Source organism: Macrobrachium nipponense, chromosome 18 (assembly GCF_015104395.2).
Source record: "Macrobrachium nipponense isolate FS-2020 chromosome 18, ASM1510439v2, whole genome shotgun sequence".
Lineage (NCBI taxonomy): Eukaryota > Metazoa > Arthropoda > Malacostraca > Decapoda > Palaemonidae > Macrobrachium > Macrobrachium nipponense.
Genome location: NC_087211.1, coordinates 65,623,100 through 65,648,789, shown reverse-complemented (window position 1 = coordinate 65,648,789; position 25,690 = coordinate 65,623,100). Strand labels below are relative to the sequence as shown.

Sequence of the window (25,690 nt, the reverse complement as noted above, 5' to 3'; positions counted from 1 at the left end):
AGGAGATTTACCAATGAGAACACTGTCAGATGAAATTCAACACCGTCCTGGATTATCAAAGGTAATGGAAGGTGCTGCATGCATAATGAAATTTTTGGGTGCTAATGTACTGAAATTGAAGTTTTTTGATACCCAGCATAAATTATGCAAATTTAATTGTAAGATTTTGATCATCTGAAATCAGTTGAAACTTCATCTTCTTGTGGCTCATTAGTTGAACGAAACCACATATTGGGACAACTTTTAGCAGTTAAAGATAGAGCAAGTAATTAATTGCAATTGAGCTTCTTGAACCACAGTTCCTGATAAAACCATCCCTAGAGCCCATAGGATTTATTCGCCTGAAATTGCGATTATTACGCCACAGTGGATGGGATGTCAAAATTCTTTCATACAGGGAGCTTGAAGAATGCGGAGATGACACGAGAGCAATAGCAGCATGATTGTTTTAGATAAGGTATCTAGTTGATAGTTGTTGAAGTGATACTTCATCAGTCCTAGCAATTTGTATTATAAGATAAGTATGAATATTATTATGCTATGAAAGGATGTTGTAAAAAGAAAAGTCTGTAGGAATGATTGTAGTGATGTATATACTAGTGTACTGTGTGTAAATTACATGGCTATAACTGTTTCCCTCTTTTAATACTTTTATTATGAACCTTATATGAATTATTTTTGGGTTGGTAATTGTTAGTGTCTGTGATCTAGATAAAATATGGAGAGTATATGAATAAGCCAGTTGGTTATTTTATGTAAGAATCTTGTACCAGAACAACAGTATTTTATACTAAAGGAGTTGGATTGAAATTTTCTAACATTCTTTGCCTTTGTTAAACTACACTGTGTCATTTTGATCCAGGTGCTGTCTTGGATTAAGAGTGATTATAATTCTTAACAACCAACACATATACCATGCCTTTGCATTCAATCATAAATCTTGGTTGTTTGTTTTATCCTCACAATTCAAGCAATATTCACACATCAGCATGCTATTCATCTGTTTTTACACAGTGGGCCAATCAACTTTATAGACAGATGCCCTCTAATTTCTGGATTGAGACAGTAGTGTTTCACATGAACTTGTTTGGAGTGGTAGAGATAAAATTTCAAAGAATTTATGTAGTGGTAGAAATAAAAATTTCAGATAAAATAAAAAACGTAATCATTTACTTTTTGTTGAAAAAATTTTAAAACATAATCATTTACTTTTGTGATCTGTTATCTTTTCACTTGAGAGAAATCTACATAATTTGGCAATTGACTGTATTGGCAACGTTTTCACCTTGTCTTTAGAAATTTGTAAACCTGTTATGCCAGTAATGATGCATCCTTGTTTCAAGTTCAATGGGAGTCCAGTGCAGTCCTCTCCTGCATCTCCGTACCTAAATCTGGTTGCACCAGGGGATAGTGTGGAGGTCGAGGTCTGTTTTCTTGGTAATATTTCAAGTTCTGAAGGCTGCCAAATCGACGGAAGTTACTCTCATGTTTGCCAGCATTACTTCTGAACCTTTGCAGAGTACTGAATTTACTGGTTGTGGCACTGAGCTTGTTTTGTATGAGTCGGAAAGTCCCTCTACCTAGACGAGATTTGCGAACTGTGTTGCGAAGGAAGTGTCCGCTAGATTCTGTCTCAGCAGCAGTTGCGGCAAGGAGATCAGGAGCTGAAGCTGTAGGTAAATTACTGGCCTTAGAGTTGGATCTCGTTAATGTGTCCAGTTCTCGCATGAAGAGTAGTTTAGCATTTCTTGCAAGAAGATACTCCCAACTTCTGAATTGCTCTTCTGTAACCTGTTCGTAGATAAAAAGAAAAATGATAGCTTTCAACGAGTACTGCAGTTATATAAAGAAGATATTTCTTATTCTTAAAAATCCTACATAGTCAGTGCTTGGTGCATTTGTACCATGTAGATCATAAAGCATGTAGGAAATTTGTGTTACACAGAACTTCAAGTCTTTCTTAATATTAAAAAAGATGTGGAAGAGAGCTTGACTAAATTGTAGTAGACTACCTCTTTCTATCTTCATGTAAGCTTTCTACTTTCATCATGAATTTTGAGATGCTATAATGTTCTGATCCACTTTACTTTAATCCATTTCAATATCTTGCTTCCTTGTCTCTTCCTGATTGTCGGTGATTCAATTCCGTATATTGACTTAAATTGTATTTTTCTCCTGTAGCTGTTAAACATCATCATGTAAGAGCAGCTATATGGCAGGGAAACTACAATACTATCTGCTATATGTGTCATTTCATTCAACATTGCTACTTACTACAATACCTTTATGAACTATTAAAGAAGATTAGCAGACACTGTCAAAATATATACTTCACTACTATATACTCTTTGAGCATAGTATGTACTTTAGTGTATACTTCACCCACTAAAAAGCCTAGATGTGTTTATACAGTATGCTCAGGCTCCACTTTTGAAACAAAAGTATGAGTAGTTGTAATGACAGACTTGAAAAGGGTAAAGAAGGCCATCATCTGACATCTATGTTTTGGAGAGGTGAAGATTGGAGTGGGCTGAGGCCTAGTGGTGTTTTGACTGAAAAATAAAAGGCTGGCTTTCAGTAAATTAAGGGTTCACTGGTGGAACCAGTACTGGTACCAGACAGCTCACCATCTTCCCACTTGTAAAATCAAAGTACCGACATCCATTTGAACTGCATTTATTTCACAATATTGTCTCAAGGATTATATTTATCAGACATCTCATCATAATGCAACACCAAGAAAGGTTTTCAGTGAGCAAGGTAAAAGGAAAATATGTAGACAATATTCCAGACTATCCAGTGTAGGTTCAGGTAGAAGAAAGGGACTGTACTCTTAGGAATTTAATATCTGACTGTGCAATGAATCCCAGAAGGGTCTTTCATCACCCTGGTGTTAATATCTCAATGGTGACTTTGCTTATCTGCTACCTATTAAAAACATAGCAGAACTTTATTAGAGAGGGTAAGGAAGTGGGGTTTTAACTCCTGAGAGGCTGTCTTTAAACTCTAGGAATTAATACTGTTTGCAGGGGTAAATTCTTATTTAGATGTCCTCAAAGCACTAAAAAAAACGGCTCAGTAAGACAAAGGGAAAGCATAATAATAAAGACAAGCAAATTATCATCATCGTCAATGTGAATGATAATGTTGACGAAGGAAACATTTATTTATGAAAGAGAGGGCAAGAAGTCAGACATTATTCTTACCTGTTCCTGGCTATCAATTAGGTCATCATCTAGATGTTTCTGGTTAGAGTGCATATGTCCAGCGCTCACTCCACTCAGCCCACTGTCACTCCCTTCAGAATCGCTCTCAGGATCACCAAATCCAGCAGGTGGAGCCAGAACACCTGGAGGGTGTATCATCTGACCCATCGTCAGTAAATGATCTGTAAGGTGGTTCTGGGGTGGTGAAATGTTTGGATCAGGTCGAGGATAATGGTAGTACGTCACAGCTTTTCTGTTGTTACTTATCTGGTTTGGAAATGAATTAATATCAGTTTCTCTTGTTTTTGACACATCACTCTTTCTTCTATGGGGTTTTGCATATAGATCTTCTATGCTCTTACACACAGCTCTCTGATTAGTCACTAAATTGGATTCATGAGTTCTGGTACTGTGGTACCTTTGTATGTCTGCATCGGGCTCACTATTATCACTTTGGCTTTGCCCACTGGGAGAAGATCTATCGAGCTCTTCCAAGTTAGGAGTGGATTTTGATAACATTCTACCTTTCAGACTAGTTTTGGAAAAAGAACCACTACTAAAATCACTTATCCCTAAACCATAATTTTTGCTCCTAGAAACATTGTAAGATGAATGTTTTCTTTTCACATCAAAATCATTAGGTTTATTACAGGAGACTTCCAGTGCAGTGTCATTCCTATTGGCTTGACTTCTCAGATTCTCATTTCTCCTTTTTTCTAAATTCACTGGTAAGTATTTTCCAACACTATCACTACTTCTCTGGTGTTCATGGTTCCCTTGATTTAGTCTACATTTTTCACCGACTGAAGACTTAGAGTGCATTAAAGAACTGGTGATGACAGGAGTATGAAACTGGGGTATGGGAGAAGGAGGCAAAAGACGGACAACAATGACACTCAGGGCCTGCCTTGTTCCATACGCCTGAGCAAGGTCTAGTAGTTTCTTAGCAGCCAGGCCTGGTTCAGCAACTTCACTGCATATATCTCCAGCTTCCTCAGGGTCAATCACTTCCCAGAAACTGAAAAGGTAATATACTTGTCATCACCAAGGTTTGATGAAGTATAGTTTAGCTGGGAAAAGTTTTTTAGGATGGAATATCTTGAGTCTAACTAAACTTGTACCAAAGTGTTTATGTAAATAACTCATTTATGATGAATCATTCCAAGTAATATTTGTAAAGATGAAACTTTATACTTCTGCACTTGTCATCATGATTGCATAAATCATAGGTAGCCATATGAATTATAGTATATAAGTTTGCTGTTCAACTGTTTTATTTTCATTCAGTAACAAATCCTTCAGATTAATCCTAAGAAAGTCTAGAACCATACGACTGATATTTTTTGGGATCTTAGTTAGGAGTTGATGGCATTTGTTCAGAATTAGATAGTTATCCTAATATTGGCTTGTTGGAAAGGACATACGTACTTTAGTCGCTTCTATTTTTTTTTTAACTTAGGTAGCGATGTTATCAAGTCTTGAAATGAAGATTCAATGAGATTTCTTCCAACCGTACTACTAAACTGTATCTAAATACTATACTATATATAGTTCCATAATAAATTAATTAAAAGACCTGTGATACATTTAAATTACAGGAGTCTGAGAATATACCTACTTTCTTAGCCTGAATTTGGATTATTCTCAGCTGCTTTGAGTCAAGTAATATTGGCTTACACAATGAAAGGAAAAAAATGACGAGATATTTGTCATTAGCCTGTTTTGATTACCTGGCACTGGCAATGATCACTGCTGTATGACTGGGTCCTAGGTGTAACTCGATTGTATGTGGATCTGGGATTAATGGAGCTTCAGCTAGCACACACTTTGATCCCTCATAGCACCTAGTTGTCTCCATCTGGAAAGCAGACACAAATGAAGATGAAACATGTCCTGTGGAATCATTTTAACTATAATATTTATATTATAATTTTGTTCTTTATTCTTTTTGTCATATTATTTATACTTTCTCTTTATGTGCTATTTCCTCTGTATATATTATTACACTTATTTCTTCTGATATTTTATCCTAAAATACAACATTTTGCCTTGACCAGCACTATGTAAACAGCACTTGCAGTTTGTTTATACGCGAACAAACCTTAGGTCTTAACAATAGGATAATTTCTAGCGCCTAGCTGGATCCGGTTAAAACGCAGATGAAAGCAAGGAATTTTGAGATATCTGGCAACGCGTGTGTAAATCAGGTGAAGAGTGGTCAAAGACCATGCACCTACGCCACCGCGTCAGTCTTTTTCTTAACCGCCTGGGCGAGAGTTGTGGTTGACCTCTCTCAGCCTTTACCCGGTTCATTGCCCGTTTTGTTTGTGTTTAGTGTGTGTATGTGTGTGTGTGGCTGATATTATGGCTTCTTCTGTTCCTTCTTGGCCTCGTCAATGTGTGTGCCCCGGAATTCCAGGTTTTCCGTGTTCTCGTTTTTTGGCTTCGGTGGCAACCGATCCCCACATCACGTGTAGCAGGTGCTGCTCTAATGTTTTTGTACTAGAATGCGTTCGTACTCCTGCAGTGCTCACACCCCATAGTAGCGTTGTGCCTGTGTCTCCCCATTCCTGTTTCTTCCATTGAATCTCGTCAACAGTTGGAAGTTTTAATCCGGGGGGAGGACCCCCCAAGGCTGAATTTTGTATTTAGGTGTCGACCCCTTCTTCTTCGGGAGTTAATTTGATTCCCGGGAAGGAGGGGGCTTTTCCATCATTCTCATTTATTCCAGAGTCTGAGGCGTCCAAGATGGCGGTGATTTGGAAGATGCTCGGGCTAGGGGGTCCCCCGTCTTTGGAGGGGCTGCTGGCGCACTTTATGGAGGGTTGCTACCCCCCTCCTCAGGCTGGCCAGGCCCTCCCCCTTCCTCCGGCTTGCCTCTTCGTGTGGGTAGCCAAGGTCAGCCATCTTGTATTGCTCTGCCAGTGACTTGTTGCCACTTTTTCTTTCGAGTCGGAGGGAAGCCCGTGGTGTCAGCCCCATTAATTACGTCACGGGATCAGTCGTTTTGTATTCCTCCACCCAGTGGTGTCTTGTTTTCCCTTCACACTGAGGGGAAGCCATGATGTCATCACCACTTGTGACGTCACTTCCATCAATGACGTCACTCCCAGTCATCTCCTCTGCACTGCCTCTCTCAGCCGTGATGTCATCTCTGCTACCCAGTTCGCTGCATCTCCCTTCCGTGTCATCGGAGCCTTCTCTTGCTGATCCGTCTGAGGCTTTATGCCAGGCAGTGCTTAAGAGGTTGGACTATGTTTTGGATGATAAGTTGGCTGCCTTGTCGGCTGGGAGGACTGGAAGGAAATGTGTTGCATCGTCCCCACCTCCTGCGAAGAGATCACTTAAGGAACCAGTGCTGTCTTCCTCTCCTTCTTTCCCCTCTACGCCACGTCGGCGTATCAAGCATTGGTGTTTCGGAGAGTGTTAGTGTATCTTCCCTTGCGCAATCTAGAGATCAGTTGACATAGAGTTCTTGCTGGCATTGAGAAACGGGGATCTGTTGGAGTCTCAATTTTTGTTTCCTCGGACCGAGCTGGAAAATGCGATAGACCGGTGCTGGGCGGACACCAAAGACAGACTGTTGCACGAGGCCGTGTCTAAGTCGGAGTCTCGTCCTCGGAGACGTCTGGCCCCTCCTCCTCCCTCGGTCCAGCAGCAGTTAAGAAGATCGTCGCCTGGTAGGCCGTCGAGGAGTTCGATTTCGGCAGGGCCTTCCCTTTCGACTTGGCCTAGGTCAGAGGACCAACGTCCCTTTCACTTTCGTACCTTTAAGCCAAGAAGGGGCCCAAGGGGCAGAGGTAAAGTGGGCCGTCGGTAGGTTAGGCGCCTCTACCTCTCCTGGGCCAGGGGGGTGTTGCCTGGCGAGCCATTGGGCCAAGCGGCAGAGTCATGAGGCAGAGAAGTGGGTGGTAGATGTCCTTCGGGTGGGGTACCTACTGCCATTCGACTTCTCTCCTCCTCTGTCTTAACATTATACTGCCCACCTCTAGCTGTCCCTCTGTTTGTTAAGACATCCTGAGTTGGGAAAGACTGATGCGTTGGCATAGGTGCGTGGTCTTTGACCACTCTTCACCCGATTTATGCATGTATTTCCAGATATCACAAGATTCCTTGCTTTCATCTGCATTTTAACCGGATCCAGCTAGGCACCTTAGAAATGATCCTATTGTTAAAGACCTCAGGTTTGTAGCTATGAAAAATACAAATTGTCTTAGAAAATTTTTCATTTTTGTGTGTGTCAATTCAATCCCCAGTTGCATTAATTTCTGCTTTTTACCAACTGACCTTTTACCCTTAGGCTCTTCTTACAAACTGTAAACTGTCCACATGTTTATCTTTGTATTATTCCAGTCGTAGGATAATCTAGAAGTGACCTTGTTGTCTAGCTAAACTAGAGTAATAATAAGCTAAGTTCAGTGATTTACTATCTTTCAGTTATACGTATAGTCGTACTTCTTATCAGTATATTTATTCATTCATTTAGGAACAATAAGGTAGATAAGGTCTACTTACTCTCTGAAATTTGCTTGCTGATGTGGTCAATACCACAGGTTTTGCATGGACAGTAGTGACTGCTGCTGACACAGATCCATAACAGATAGTTCCAGGACAGGAAAATGATGAAGATTAGAAGGATCTGACTCCAATGAGCTGCACACACAGCCTCTGGTAAGACTGACCCTTGTGATCGGAGCCTCCTGTTTCATGGGGTAGCAGAGGATTTGTAAAGGTTTAACATGAAAGAATTAATATTTCATTCATCTTTCTATGCAAACATCGGTGGCAGATAAAGGGAGAGAAATCAATGTTTACTATTGTACTTGCTTTAACAGTAGTGATGAGTTAATAAATAAAAAACTGCTTATGCTACTATTCTCCCTTATATATTATTTGGTTACTTGCAAAAGTAGCAGATAAAACTAAATACGTATTGCAGTGCATATTGCCATCTGGTACCAACCTTAATGCTGTAAGGAGGGCATATTTGAGAGAACTAGGTGTGGGATGTGAACAAGCACGTCTCTTGCAATAAAGTGGGTAGTGCAGCAAGTAGGCTGCTTATACTCCCAACTTCCTTCCCTCCATCTGCTACTGCTGCTAAGCCCACTCTTCCAAGACCACCTACATCTGGCACTCTGAGCTGACCCACAGTCAGTCTGAAATTATGATACAGTGATGCAGAAATGCTTCAGTATTAGAGAGTAATCTTCAAGAGTGAGGTTTTTACTTCAAAGATGATTTTACTCCTTAAATTTTTTTTTTAAAGTAACTTAAAACTACATTTTAAAATATGTAATCATCTTGTAATTAATTAGGATTATATTCTCAATTTGAATGGCAAAATCAAAATAGATTTTAACTGATAAAACATCAAGAGTGTAAAAGCTTGTGAGATTGGCATAAATACTTCATCATTCATAAATCTTATCTTTTGTTTACATTTTTCTTTCTTAGAAAGTAAAGCTTTGATATGATGTAATTAGAGGCAAATATCAGTATGAATACTTAGGAAGAAAATTTCATCAACTTGAATCTCGGCCAATTGATTCAGCAAATCCAAGACTCCATGGGAGCTTTGGCGTCGTATCATGATTATTCTCATTTGAGCCGTTAGCATCACCGTTATGTACTGATGCCTTAGGTCTTGTCAATGGAAGTGATCGACCACACCGACTGGTAACATCCACTACACTGACAGGTCTTCTAGATCTAAGAAGTAAATATCTGTTTTAGGCTTTGATTATTTCCAAGCACAGTAATCTAAAATGTTTACATTATAGCTACTGAACATACTGAATTTTGAAGGAACCTATGTATGTAAACTTTTTCATTATAAGTTCACAAAATTTATCTATACTGATAACCAGCCATTATACTTACTTGCACTTGGTGAACTGATGATGGTCCAGTGACAGTGCAGTGTTCGCAGAGATGTCCAGGGCCACAAGTCCTGGGGACACAACTTCTTCAAGTTCCACGCGGCCAAGCTGGCAGTGGGAAGCATCCACAACCTGTTATAAATGTGAAGGAAAGCAAATGTTAATTCCAGTTCTCAAAAGAAACATGTTCAGAATTTTAACAGTAATACCTTACTGTATTTGCACAAAACTATAAATAAATATGACATTTTTATGATAAAATAAAGTTTTAATTATACTTACCCAGTAATTATTTAGCTGCGAGTGAAACTCTTAGCTATATAATTACTGGGTAACTTGTATAATTAAAACTGTTTGTAGTATATAAGCATTACCTTAAGGACTGAGAGGTGAGCTAGGCGTGGCAAACTGCGAAGGGGGTTGGTTGGAGTGAACTTTGAGCACCCGAAGGCGCCGCAATCTAGAGAATCCTGATGGAACGCTCGTCAAATGATTTCCTGCAAGTACCAGCTCTTCTAATAGTTCCAGGACCATACTAGCCTGTTGGAATTGGTCATGGGTGGCAGAAAAGATGTATTTATGATGTGAATTTCTACACTTGGAATTCTCTATTTGATTTCTATGACTGGTCCTTGACTCCTTAATGTTTAGCCTGGGCCATATGGAGCTGAGTAACTGATCACAGTGGCCTCACATAATAGTGGGGGAAAATGGCCATCCATATTTACCTACAATAAATGTAGCTAAAAAAAATTATAATGATATGAATTTACATATAGTACCTGTCATTAAACTTTATATAATAGTATTATTTTCAATTTTACATTGGAAATTTTTTATCTTTTTTTAAATTAATCATGTAGAAGTAATTATTATGAATTGGGAAACTACAAGTCAGGTAGTTCACTACTGAGCAAGTTTAAAAATTCAGTTTTACTTCTATGAATATGATAAGGAAGACAAAGCAGTTTGGAAAATAGTAGTTAATAGAAAGACAGTAGCAGGGCATAGACCCTAGAAGTCCCAAAAATTTAGGGAGAAGGGCACTGGTGCTCTACAATGATATAGTGATCCGAGTAGAAAGCGGCATTAAACTGAAGCAAGTAGAGACATTTCATTTACTATATCTATCCCTGTACAAGGAAAAATGTTAATGACGATGATTACTGCAAAATGCATCAATATTTTTCTCACCTGTCCTGAAGGTTGGATAATTTATTGTAGGGGGCATGGATTATGCGAAGCGCCCTACAGTGTTGCAGAGGTGTCAGGTCCCGAAGGTTGTTTGCTGCTGCATAGAACTCTTGCAAAGGCAGTGTTGCTTTAGGTCCCCCGACATCCTCTTCGGAGTTACTACTGTCCCGTCCACTGCGACCTCCTTCAGTTATGGCAGGCAGGGTTTTTATTTGGTTAGCATGATATTCGTACCCTCAACCTGCACATGAAAGGGAAGATTGTTATTATGTGGCATTATCACCAGACCACTGAGTTAAGCTTCTAGACTATCACAGTGCTGACCCAAAGAATTTTGTGCTTAAATAAGAGGTGAAAATTTAAGATAGACAAGGCAAAGAAGTTGATGAATAGGTAGAAAGAGACTAAAGTGAACAGATGAAAAGTATAAGGGACATTTAAAAAACTTTTAACTTGAAGAGAAAAAAGTAGTGCTGTTGTCATGCTTGACTGTACTGCTAACTACTGTTAGGACAAGGACCCTGTCTCAATGACACTAATACTATTACTATTGGCTTTGCTTAATGTTTCTTTCTTTTTATCATTTAAGCTTAACCTGGTTGAGGTAGAGGAGACTCGGCCTTCTAGACAAATTAAAAGGAAACACTGGTTCAGAATTAAGGGAAGAAATGATAAAAAGTAACGAATGGGAAGGGAGTGGAACAGAGCCACAGACGCTCTTTTGAAAAACAATGTTAATGATAATTACCTGTTTAGCCAAGTGAACAAATTAGACGGAAGAGATGTTATTTTATTATGGTGAAGAAGGAGCGTCTCTAAGGAGCAGAGACGTGGTTCTTCATGTAGGCTGTTGCCGCCAGAATGAGCAGAAGAGCTGCGGGATGCAGGAGAGCCTTCGTGGCTGGATCTATAAGGACTGTTGGCACTTCCATAGTGATTGAATGACTGGTCTTGACAAGATAAGAGACTGGTAGGTGATCTCTGAGGTATGGTGAGGGCAGACAGATTATTATGGTGGGCAGAAAGTGTGTGAAGGCGCCGTAAATGGCCAGAAGTTAAGAAAGCGGGCAGGGAGGAAAGATTGTTGTAGCTGACATCTACTAAACTGGCTTCTGTGCTGGACACCAACCATGGTGGCACTGCATTTAGCTGATTTCTGGAAGCAAGAACATATGTAATAATGATAGAATTTGTTATGTATAGCACTAATATACATATACTATACCAAGACAGAATGTGGTGGTGTGAGTTCATCGAGGTCCTATACATCCCTGACCGCACTACTTTTATGACTAAAGTCAGTAGGGATTTACATTCTATAAAGGGTAATGATGTCTGACCGTTTATTTTTTCATTCAGTACATAATATTATATTTCATACAGGGAGTCAACTACAAATATGTACAATAAAGACAAGTTTTAACTTACTTGGCTAAACTGAGCTTTGTAAGGCGCCGGGGATGGTATCTCACATCTAGCCTAGATAATTCTGAAGAAAATTAAATCATAAGCCTTGTAAACATTCATGTAATTGTGAATTTTTGATGTATACAAAAAAATTAGTATATAAAAGGATGAGGAAAGATGCCATAAACATTATTATTTCTTGGGTATTCAAGGTTTCAGAATTTTAATTAATTAACCTAAACCCTTTGGTTACTCCTACAAAAGTTAGGAAGTTTAATAATTTATTAAATTTTCAAATTTGGGTTACAATGAACAATATGTAAAATGCTATTTTTTCTTCATATTTGAGTATCTTATGCCTACTGCATGGTTTTATTTTGACTTACGCAGCTGCATTGCAAATGCACTTGTCCATCCTTATTCACATTTTTTTTATCAGACTCTGAAGGTGAAATTTAGTGAATTTGAAACGGTCATTTTTAACTACAATTGTACAGTATTAAGTGTTGTTGGTTGCAAAAAAAGCTAACATCATCCAGGTTAAATAAAACTAACAAAATGGTATCTCAAATGGCAAAATAGGTATCATGCTGCCAATGGTTGAGGTAAGTAACCACTTATATCCTATATATGAGGCAAAATTGAAATCAGCAGTTTGTTATGGCAGTTTCATTTTATCACTCATATATGACATATTTTTCTGCTAATGCTGGCTTCTGGTTGCAAAGGTTGACATATACCTGAATATGCAAGAAAATATGGGGTGGAGTGTCACCTTCATTATTGTTTTTTTTTTTTTTTCTAAATTTATCCTAGATATAGGGTTGGGGAATCTTCTTGTTTACTTTACTTATATCCTATCTTGAGTCCACTTCAACCTCTCATAGCTAGGGTTTACCACCGTGGCAACATAAGTCTTCTTGGAAGGGTAGGATGTTCTTGTCAGAAAAAACAAATGCCGCATGAAATTCACGTGAACAGCCTGGCAAGCACAGTTGAAATGAGCAATATGATAAAACCCTTTTATGAAACAGAGAGATTATACTCAACTGTTATTGTCAGCCGTTAGCGCAGTCAGGGTGGCTCCATGGAGAGTTATAGTTGTGATGGCATTATTGGAGCACACAAGGGCAAGTCAAAACAAGTGAGACAGGAGACGTCCAGACTGCTGATTCCATTCTCACTGACATCCAGTTCCGTCACGTTCTGCCAATAAAGTAAATGGACAATTAAACACATGGTGGTATAAATCCTGACCGGGTTTCCCTATGGTTAAAGCATCCCCAAGAGGATTCATGCACAGCGGTAGGAATTTACACTACATATATGATAGAGTGACTGTAAATGAACATTAAACGTAGAGAGCTGTAAATGTATTATCATCTGAGAGGAGGGAGATTTGTGACCGAGGTCAGTGTTCCACTAACAAGTCTTGTTTTTCCAGTGCCAGTGGACTCCCACCTTTGCCATTAAGACCAGGCAAACTAAAGTTACCTTTCCTGAGCTGTATAAATTTTTCATATTTTGTTTCAAATAGTAAATCAAGATTATATTACTAACCAGGCATTCATTTTATTACAAAAGCCTTTTTTTTTTCTTTAATTGGGGTCAGTTCAATTAATTATTTTTTTTACTCCACATACTATCAAAATAAACTGCTGTTTCACACCTGTTCTTTGACATTTCATATTCTGTTCTATTATCTTGTCCAGTGATTTTCCAATATGACCAAGACAAAAGGTCACATAACTCGTGGGATTTTTTTTTATAACATCCTGTAGTATTGTCTGAAGTTCTCATAAATGCTTCTCAGCTGTATTATTTTTTTTAAATACCACAAGTTCAAATATTTTATATATGACACACAACATACATTATATATATATATATATATATATAATATATAGTATTATATATATATATATATATGACTGGTAAAAATGTTCTGTAACAACAGAATTCCATCTAATAAAAGGAGCCCATAAAAACACCAAAATGTAGAGAGAAAAGTACTATATTTCAGAGACTGCTGTCTCTCTCTTCATATACCTGAAGAGAGAGACAGCAGTCTCTGAATATAGTATTTTCTCTCTACATTTTGTGTTTTTATGGGCTCCTTTTATTAGATATATATATATAATAATATATATATATATATATATATGCGCAGTTGTTGAATAATAACAAAAATACTTTGTTTAAAAAGCTCTCTATAATGATACAAAGCAAAGTCCAAAAAGAAGAAAAACTTAAGAGCCTCGGCTCTAACCATTTTTTGTGTGGACAACGTATAAAACTATTTCGTGCAAAATGGGCGTGGCCCTACTCTGATGGGATACTTTTGTTACGTAGATACTTCGGTTACTTCAGTTATGTTTCTGATGTTTAAAAAACAACAGAAACATAACTGAAGTAACCGAAGTATCTACGTAACAAAAGTATCCCATCAGAGTAGGGCCACGCCCATTTTGCACGAAACTAGTTATACGTTGCCACACAAAAAAATGGGTTAGAGCCGAGGCTCTTAAGTTTTTTCTTCTTTTTGACTTTGCTTTTCTTGTATCATTATAGAGAGCTTTTTAAACAAAGTATTTTTGTGTTATTATTCAACAATGCGCATTCTAAGACGCGCTCCTTGCAGCCTAAACTTATGGGAAACTTGTCACTTTTCTGATTATCTATTACGTCAGTAAAAATGCGCATAATTGTGTAGAACAACAAATTTACTTTCTAGCTCGTGTTGCTCCTTGAATTCTTTGCATGTGTATGTGTATATCATTATATATATATATATATATATATATATATATATATATATATATATATATATATATATAGAGAGAGAGAGAGAGAGAGAGAGACAGAGGGAGAGAGAGAGAGAGAGAGATGAGAGAGATGATGAGAGAGAGAGAGAGAGAGAGAGAGACTCCCGGATACAACACACAGGCAAAGAGGAGCCATAAACTTCATTGCAACCTCAATTAAAAGAATCATTTACTGCGTTGATACATTGCTTTCCCCCTACCCTCCCCCCAGGTAAGGGGTTAACAGCTTATTCTTAATTGAAAAACCTCAGAGTTTATAATCCCACGCTTTATATAGCCCCTCTGCAGGTGATGGTTTCAAGATTGTAACAATCTGTTTTTTTGTTTGATGCTTAGTCCACGAGTAATGGGTCCCCTTCCCCTGGAACACATAAGGGATGATAGTGTTAATTCTTGCTCCATTAGAATACATTGCACGAATGTGTACTTTTTATGAATAATAAAATTAATTATCAACGGCGACCTATGACCACCTCGATTTCCTCACTTTCTGAATACTGAATTCTCTGCTCATGCCAGCACAGTCCCACTGGCTCCGTAGGGTACTAATACTTGCAACGTCCCTCCGTACCTAACTGCATCCACATTTCAACTTTTACTCTGCTCCTTTCCCACTTCCTTTCTTCAGTCTTGTGTCTAACCGCTTTCTCTTTTTTATGAAGCGAGTAACTTAACCTCTAGATTTAAGGCTGATAAATAGATAGATATCAGGTCTAGTGGTTAAGACTCTTGCTTGACTAAAGATATATCTTGTTCAATTTCCGGACGAGGGGAGTGAGACATGGGCATATTTCATGAAAACAATTTTGTACCCTGATGGCCAATGACTAAACAGTGAATTGATATTTGGTACTTAATTGCCTGTGGCAGGTTTGCAATACGAATACAGGAGGGTAAGAGGGTCGCAGGCTTATCCTAAAATGTTTATTTAATAACCAGGATCCAGAGTTCTTCTTCTCTAGATCTTTATTAATAACCTAGGCTAACACCCTAAAAATGCCTCGTGGTCTATGATAAGCAGCCGGCTGCACTATCAAGCGAGGGGTTTCGGGTTCAACTTATGGATGAAGACAGCTAGATGCGTAAGCTTCAGTAAAAAAAAAAAATAAATAAATAAATAAACCATTGCTTCCGTGTTGACTTTAGCAGTGAATTACGTATCCGCAGGGCTTATTCCCTTCTGGTGCCTCTTCCTCCAAAGATGAAAAGCGCGCGCGCGCACACACACACACACACACATATATATATATATATAGAGAGAGAGAGAGAGAGAGAGAGAGAGATATTTACGTTTCCCCCTTAGAAACGTGGGCAACCGAGGGAGTGATCATTCTGATTTTATACAAGTCTCCTCTGGCCTTTGCTCTGCCCTATCTGTGCTTAACTCGCTTCTCGAAGTACCAGCGGTATAGCGAACGAGTGATAAGCAAAATCAAAGGAAATTGAATCTGGCACCTGACTCGAATTTTTTCCCTGAGGATAAATGAATAGTTCGTCATTAACTTCCATTGAGTTCCTTTCAGTCACAGATAATGATTACAATCAATGTCACAGTTGGAATGTTGTGCCCAGACATTTTCCAGCTTTTTATCATATCATTAAAGAAGTCTCCCTGAACTGAGGTATCCTTCCTATTTTAATTTTCAAGTGTTTCTGTGTCTATTATGAGAAGCAATAATAATAATAATAATAATAATAATAATAATAATAATAATAAATAACACAAACACATAGATAAGACTGGATACAAACTACCTGGGAATAATGGAAGGAGGGGATTTAAAAAACACCAAAAAGATGAAGGACACGATCAGGAAAGAATATTTGCAGAGACTCAAGGCGATACTCAAGTCAAAACTCAACGCCGGAAATATGATAAAAGCCATAAACACATGGAGAGTGCCAGTAATCAGATACAGCGTAAGAATAGTGGAATGGACGAAGCAGAACTCCGCATCATAGATCAGAAAACCAGGGAAACATATGACAATACACAAAGCACTACACCCAAGAGCAAATACGGACAGACTATACATAACACGAAAGGAAGGAGGGAGAGGACTGCTAAGTATAGAGGACTGCGGTCCACATCGAGAACAGAGCACTGGGGCAATATCTGAAAACCAGTGAAGACGAGTGGCTAAAGAGTAGACGAAGACCCAGAAATATACAGAGACAGGAGAATGACAAAAAAACAGAACAGAGGACTGGCACAACAAACCAATGCACGGACAATACATGAGACAGACTAAAGAACTAACCAGCGATGACACATGGCAATGGCTACAGAGGGAGAGCTAAAGAAGGAAACTGAAGGAATGATAACAGCGGCACAAGATCAGGCCCTAAGAACCAGATATGTTCAAAGAACGATAGGACGGAAAAACAAATAACATCTCTCCCATATGTAGGAAGTGCAATACGAGAAAATGAAACCATAAAACCATATAGCAAGCGAATGTCCGGCACTTGCACAGAACCAGTACCCATAATCATAGGAGCACTAGGCACGATCCCAAGATCCTGAAAAGGAATCTAGAAAAACTAGAGGCTGAAGTAGCTCCAGGACTCATGCAGAAGAGTGTGATCCTAGAAAACGGCGCACATAGTAAGAAAAGTGATGGACTCCTAAGGAGGCAGGATGCAACCGGAACCCCACACTTATAAATAAATACCACCCAGTCGAATTGGATGACTGTGATAGAAAAAAAAAAAACAAAAAAAAAAAAAAAAATAATAATAATAATAGTGGGAACAATTTTCTGTGTCGAAAATGATGACAATGGTTGCAGGTCCACAATATATCGCATGTGCGTATAAAGTCTTTAATGTATAATAAAAGCTCTCGAACCTTGTACTAGGTTCATCTTCAGTCACGTGAACATTATGACTATAAAAATCCGTCGAAGTAAACTTCTAAACAGGACAATTCCATAATAACGAACGCAAATGAAAGAAGCACTCAACAGCCCAATTAGGTAATAGGTAATTCCGTTGTTGATGTTCGAATTCCTATTTGCTATCCTCCCTCAGACAGATTACAGGACGGGGGACGTGACGTCCAGCAGTGTTGCAGCCGCGCCGCCAGGGGAACACCATGCAGCATCATCACAGCCTACAAGACGTTCCAGCAGAATAGCAAACAGGAATTCGAACATCAACAACGGAATTACCTAGTTGGGCTGTTGAGCGTTCCTTCATTTGCGTTCGTTGTTGTGGAATTGTCCTGTTGAGAAGTTTACTTCGACGGATTTTTATAGTCATAATGTTCACTTGACTGAAGATGAAACCTAGTACAAGGTTCGAAAGCTTTTATTATTACATTAAAGACTTTGTACGCACATGCGATATTATGATTGACCTGCAACCAATAATAATAATAATAATAATAATAATAATAATAATAATAAATAATAATAATAATAATAAATAAAAATCCCCTCCAATGAAGCTACAACACCAAGAAATTAAGGGAGAAAACAAGTGAGGTCAATGAAATATGGGCATAATACACCACCAGTATCACAGAAACAAATAACTTGGCATATGCAGGAGCAAGATTAGTAGCAGAACTGATGGGGATTCGAACACCAACACCACCAGCACAAACCAACCCAACAGAAACCAAAAACAGCAACCTCCTTGGAAAGGCGCCTGGGAAAAAAGCAAATCATGGTGATGAGATCTGACTTGAGTTAAACTGAAAGATGATGGCAGAAAAAAAAGGCTAAGAAGCAAGAAAACAAGGAGGAAACTCAACGAGAAATACAAAAGTACAAGAGAGGGGACTAAACAACACAATAGAAGATGTAAAAACAGAGGCTTAAGGCCAAAGCACATAAGATCCAACGGTACATGAACAGGAATAAGGGATACCAACAGAACAAACTATTCGGAACCAACCAGAAAAGACTATACAGCCAACTTAAGAGGGGAAGACAACCACCCAGAAATTCCTGAAGCCGAACCAAGTAAGAGACTCTGGGAAAACATATGGAGTAAATCCTGTATCACACAACAAACATGCAACATGGCTCCAGGAAGTCAAGGAAGAAGAAACAGGGAGAATAAAAAAACAAAGATTCACAGAGATCACAGCAGACACAGTCAGACACCAACTAAAGAAAATGCCAAACTGGAAAGCCCCAGGTCCCGATGAAGTCCATGGATACTGGCTCAAAAACTTCAAGGCCCGGCTACACCCACGAATAGCAGAACAACTCCAGCATTGTATCTCAAATCACCATGCACCCAAATGGATGACTACAGGAAGAACATCCTTAGTACAAAAAGACCAGAGTAAGGGAAATATAGCCAGTAAATACAGGCCAGCCTCACTGCCTACCAATAATGTGGAAGTTACTTACAGGTATCATCAGTGAAAGGCTATACAATTACCTAGAGGAGACAAACACCATCCCCCACCAACAGAAAGGCTGCAGAAGGAAGTGTAGGGGCACAAAAGACCAGCTCCTGATGAACAAAATGGTAATGAGAACAGTAGGAGAAGGAAAACCAACCTAAGCATGGCATGGATAGACTATAAGAAAGCCTTCGACATGATACCACACACATGGCTAATAGAATGCCTGAAAATATATGGGGCAGAGGAAAAAACACATCAGCTTACTCAAAAATACAATGCGCAACTGGAATACAATACTTACAAGCTCGGAATAAGACTAGCAGAGGTTATATCAGGAGAGGGATCTTCCAGGGCGACTCACTGTCCCCACTACTCTTCGTAGTAGCCATGATTCCCATGACAAAAGTACTACAGAAGATGGATGCCGGGTACCAACTCAAGAAAAGAGGCAACAGAATCAACCATCTGATGTTCATGGACGACATCAAGCTGTATGGTTAAGAGCATCAAGGACTGTAAGGATTGTATCTGGGGGACATCAGGATGGAGTTGGAATAGAAAAAATGCGCCTTAGTCAACATACAAAAAGGCAAAGTAACGAGAACTGAAGGGATAAAGCTACCAGATGGGAGCAACATCAAACACATAGATGAGACAGGATACAAATACCTGGGAATAATGGAAGGAGGGGATATAAAACACCAAGAGATGAAGGACACGATCAGGAAGAATATATGCAGAGATCAAGGCGATACTCAAGTCAAAACTCAACGCCGAAGATATAATAAAAGCCAATAACACATGGGCAGTGCCAGTAATCAGATACAGCGCAGGAACAGTGGAATGGACGAAGGCAGAACTCCGCAGCATAGATCAGAAAACCAGGGAACATATGACAATATACAAAGCACTACACCCAAGAGCAAATACGGACAGACATACATAAACACGAAAGGAAGGAGGGAGAGGACTGCTAAGTATAGAGGACTGCGTCAACATCGAGAACAGAGCACTGGGGCAATATCTGAAAACCAGTGAAGACGAGTGGCTAAAGAGTGCATGCAAGAAGAACTAATAAAGTAGACGAAGACCCAGAAATGTACAGAGACAGGAGAACGACAAACAGAACAGAGGACTGGCACAAGAAACTAATGCACGGACAATACATGAGACAGGCGAAAGAACTAGCTAGCGATGACACACGGCAATGGCTACAGAGGTGAGAGCTAAAGAAGGAAACTGAGGGAATGATAACAGCGGCACAAGATCAGGCCCTAAGAACCAGATATGTTCAAAGAACGATAGACGGAAATAACATCTCTCCCATATGTAGGAAGTGCAATACGAAAAATGAAACCATAAACTACATAGCAAGCGATAATAATAATAATAATAATAATAATAATAATAATAATAATAATAATAATAATAATAATAATAATAATAATAATAATGTAATTGTCTTCTATGCGACGACATCCATCTTCTAAAAAAAAAAAAAAAACTATTTTATTCGGAAACAAAGAAGAAAAAGAATTTCATAGATTCTCGGTGTGAATGAAACGGAGGACTGGTTCAAACAGGCCGCATAACCCTGGAGTTCGCTAATTATAATCTTGATATAACGAGGTCAAAAGAAAGGAGGGTGGCATGTAATCAAGAGAGCTATTAATAATCTATTTTTGAAAAATTAAAATATATTAGTTAATCCCTCTATGATTATATGTAAGGCGTTGCTAATTATTTTTTCCTCGTGTGTAACAAAATATAAATAACTAAAAGCAATAAGTGTGGGAGTCCACGTAAATATTGGGACCAAAAATTCCATTGGTTCAAACTTCGGTTTGACTCGTTTTGACCAAATTTCTAAGAGAGGGAGAGAGAGTTCAATCTGGTTTGAGAAGAAGCAAAATATTTAGTAAAATATGGCGTAAAACCCAGAAGATACGAGTAAATTTAAAAATTAAGCGTAATTTGGGTTATTTCTTTCACGTCATTTTATAGCCCAGCGCAATGAATGTAACGATGAAGTCATATTGCTATTGCTATGAAGATAAGAAATAAATGAGATGGCGCCTCGAGAGAGTAAAAGAGAAAATAATTAAAAATGTAATATGAAATTCGATGTTTTAACGGTGTTTCAATGCTATTGCAAGTAGTCATCTACGAACAATGGAGCCGTAGACATGTTTCAACGAGTATTCGCTTTTGGTTAGTAAAATCCAGAGGTCCACACTGGCGTCTTAGACCCTTTAATACTGGACCAGGTTTTACTGACGCCTTAAGACAAAGGTCACGCTGGCACATGCAGCATAATGTAAATCAAACCGCGCCTAGGAGCGGAGGCAAAACTCAACTTAAATATCTTGGCTTTGTGTTGACGTACTTAGTAATTTCACTATTTTACTATCGTATTCCATAGCTAATTGTATCGCTACGTCTTTCGTAAAAAAAGATAGTAATACCCTATTTGCACAGAAAACGACAACTCAAAACCATGCTACGGTGTAGAGAACTTGATTCTTTTTACAATTTTCTTAAGCGTATCGAATCCAACTCGCTTTGGCAGGCAAACGAGAACGTTAAGGAGTTGGGGGAACATTTAGACGCTAACGCATCTGAAAGAAGCAAATGTCTGTTCTCAAAAAGTATACGAAAGACTTAGGATTTTCTTCTTTGAAGACCCAGGTCGCAAAGTGCTTATATATAAAAATGTCACCAGATATATTGACAATTTATAAAGGAAAGAACTGTTATCACTAATTATTTTCTGAAAGAATTGCGGTACTCAAATTTGTTGAGGAACCATCTCATATTCTCCTCTTTCCTAGCCCAAACCTTGGCCAGTTAACTTAACCAAATATCAACTGCGATTTCTAACCTAAACAAAATACCAAGCATAACTACGTTTGCCTATCACGCTAACCTGACCTGAACTTCTCTGACCTGACTGGGCTAACCATGTGGCTTATAGAATAGAATAGACTATAAAAATTTAGGCCAAAACACCAACCCTCGCTGGGGGCATATGAGGTCATTCAGCGCTGAAACGGAAATTGATAGCAGAAAGGTGAAAGGCGAAACAGGAGGAGAACCTCGCAGTTGCGTAGGAGAGGGTGGAAAGTAAGATGGAAGAAAAAGAATATGAACGGAGGGACTGTAAAAGGGATGAAAGGGGTTGCAGTTGGGGGCCGAAGAGACGCTGCAAAGAACTTAAGTAATGCCTACAGTGCACCGCACGAGGTGCACTGATGGCACTACCCCCCCCAAAAAAAAAAAAAACCCCCCAAAAAAAAAAAAAAAATTAAGTAAGACGACATAATTAACTTACATAGTACTTACAAAACGCGCCTTGTCTTACCGAAGCTACCACAACATTATTACCGTCGACAGGATTTCACCCAGTAGCCCCAGGCAGTTGGTATATATGTCACCGGAAATATAGTCAGGTATTAAAAAAAAAAAAAAAAAAAAAACTCAGGGCCATGGAAGTTAAAGTTTTTTTTTTTTTTTTTGTTTTTTTCCTTTTGTCTGGAGAGTATCCCAACGTAAAATATGGGTTTGGGCGGGCCCCATTTTTCAAGATATGACTGATAACAGAGGCAGTACATCATGATAGCTCTTAAATTGCTAGTTAGCGACAGCTTAGAATATCACGAAAAGGCAACTGACGCTCGTGCTGTATGTGCAGAGGCCGTTGGAACGGGTAACCAGACACTTTTTGCCACCCCCTCCCCACCTCCCAAAAAAGGGGGAAGGAAAAAAGGTTATAAGAAACAGGGAAAATAGAGGAAAATCGAGAATTCTAAGCCTAGTGTAGAAGGAAGAAACAGTCTCAGAACCATTCAAAATATATATATATATATATATATATATATTAATATCTTCTTCCCAGCTTTTTCCCATTTTTTTTTATATGGGGTCGCCGTTTCGGATGAGCCGTTTCCATCTATTTCTATCTTGCGCTTCTGCCTCATCAATTCCCTTCTCATGTAAATCTCCTCTCACACAGTCCTTCCATCTCTTTCTTGGTCTCCCTCTCTTTCTTCTTCCTTGCACCTCCACTCCATAGTATGTCTCCCAGCGTGGTCCTCATCTCTCCTCAACAGGTGTCCATACCATCTCAGCCTCCCCTCCTGCACTTTGCTTTGACTACTTCCACCACCTTAGTTGACCCCTTATGTAGTCATTCTGATCCTATCCACTCTTGTTACCCCAGACATCCACCTAAGCATTCTCATTTCTGCCACATCCATCTTCTTCTGCTCTGCTTTTTCTCATGCTTGCTGTTTCCGTACCATACAGCATTGCTGTTCTTACCACCGTCTTGTGAAAATTTTCCTTTTAACCTAAGCGGCACTCTTTTGTCACAAAGAACTCCCGAGGCCGCTCTCCAGTTGTTCCAGCCTGCCTGTACCCGATGTTTACTTATTCTTACTTCCATACTTCCTCCAGCGCTTAACAAAAGATCCCAAATACTTAAACTTATCAACTCTCCTTATTTGCTCTCCACAAGCTGAATACTTTCTCTATCATCCCCCTCAGTGGTGGTACACATATATTCTGTCTTGGATCTACTTATTCTCATTCCTCTGTCCTCCAGTACTTGTCTCCATCTTTTTTCCAATTTCACTTCCAGATCTTCCCTGCTCTCTGCACACAGAACAATATCATCCGCATACAATATGTCCATGGTACTGTCTCCCTTACTTCCTCTATTATAACATCCATCACTATGTTAAAGATAAATGGGCTCAGAGCCGACCCCTGGTGTAATCCTACTCTCACTCAAAAACCTTCTGTCTCCCCAACACTGCTCCTCACTCTGGTAAATACATTCCGGTACATCTCTTGTATCAATCGCACATACTTCTCTGGCACCATCTTCTCCCTCAGGCTCCCCTCCATACCTCTTGTTCTCGGGGGACTCTGTCATAAGCTTTTCAAGGTCAATGAATACCATATGTAGGTCCCTTTGTCTTTCCCGAATTTCTCCATTATTTGCCTCAGACAAAATATACCATCGTGTTCCCCTTCCCTTCATAAATCCCATCTGCTCTTTACCTATTTTGTACTTCTTCTCTCAGTCTAGCATCTATCATCCTTTCAGTATCTCAAAGTGGGGGACATCAATTTAATGCCCCTATAATTACCACACTCTTGGACATCGCCTTTCCCTTTAAAAAAAATTGGGATCAATATACTCCCACGCCACTCATTTGGTATCTTTCCTGTTCAAGGATCTTTACATAAGATCGTACAGTATATCCACTCCTTCATCTCCTAATGCTTTCCATGCCTCCACCGGGATCATGTCTGGTCCGGTTGCCTTCCATCTTCATCTTCTTTTAGTGCATTTAGTACCTCTTGCCTAGAAAAAACCTCATTACCATGCCAATGTTCACTTGCCCATCCTCTCTTATTAGTCTATTATTTTCTTCATTTAACAACTGTTCGAAATATTCTTTCCATCTCTTCACAATGTCTTCCTCCTTTTCTAAGCACTACACCCTCTTGATTCTTTATTGTTGATGTGTGTTATATCTTTGGTGCTCTTATTTCTAGCCTTTGATAGCTTTCATCATCTTCTTTAATCCTTCCTTTGTCCCCAGCTCTATATACATCATCATACGACTTTGCTTTAGCTTGGGCTACCACCTTTTTCACCACCTTGTTTTTCTTCTCTGCTACCTATTTCTGTCTTCCACTGACGTGTGACTCTTCCCATCTTTTCTTTGCCTCCTTCTTATCTTTTACTACTTTCTCAATCGTTCATCATCCCACCACCAACTATCCTTTTCTTCCCATATGATACCAGATGTCTCTCCTAGCAGCTCCTTTCCATGCCTTCCCTTATTACTGCTGCATTTCGTGCCCACCATTCTGAACATCTTCAATCCCTATATCAATATCCTCCACAAAACCCTCCTTCTTAAACTCTCTCTTCTTATCCCCTTCCTTCTGAATTCGTACCATTTAATTTTCCTTATCCCTTTAGCTTTGGTTTTTCTTTCCCTTTTCAACTTCAAGTCCATACATAGCAGCTGTGTTGGGGGGCTACATGGTCGCCTGGAATAACTTTGCAGTTCTTGACCCTCCACAGATTTATCCTTTTATACAAGAAATAGTCTATCTGGGAGAATCTTCCCCCACTCCTATATGTTATTAGGTGTTCCCTTTTCTCTCAAAAAATGTGTTTACTATTGCCATGTCGAATGACACAGCAAAGTCCACTACACTCTCTCATTCTGGGTTTCTCTCCCCAATTCCATGGCCCCCATGCACCCGCCCAATCGCCTCATTTTCACTTCCGACATGGCCATTTCAAATCTGCCCAACTATCACCCTCTCATGCTCTTCCAGTTCTTGCATTATTCCATCCATGTTCTCTCCAGAAATTTTCCCTTCTCTTCTCTGTGCAACCAACTTGTGGTGCATATGCGCTTATAATATTCAGAATCTCTCCTCCATAACATATCTTCAATCTGATGATACGGTCATTCTTTCTATGCACTTCTATTACCGAGTTCTTTAGTTCACTAGACAGTACTATGCCAACTCCATTTCTACCTTGTTTATTTGCTCCACTATAATATAGCTTATATCCATCTCCCAAACTCTTTAGCTTTATTTCCTTTCCACCGCGTTTCTTGCACACACACATCATACTTTCTTTTCTCTCATCAAGTCAGCCAATTCTCTACTCTCCCAGTCATGGACCCAACATTTAGCTGACATACTCTGAACCCAATGTGAGCTCGCTTCTTTAGCTGCACCCGCTCCTGATGCAGTAGCCCTCGCCTTACCACA

At 39.2% G+C, this 25,690-nt stretch overlaps 1 pseudogene; it reads right to left on the bottom strand.

Annotated features, from left to right (window-relative positions):
- Positions 1-1,292: 1,292 nt before the first annotated feature.
- Positions 1,293-13,195, bottom strand: LOC135197110 (protein phosphatase PHLPP-like protein; annotated as a pseudogene).
- Positions 13,196-25,690: the final 12,495 nt, after the last annotated feature.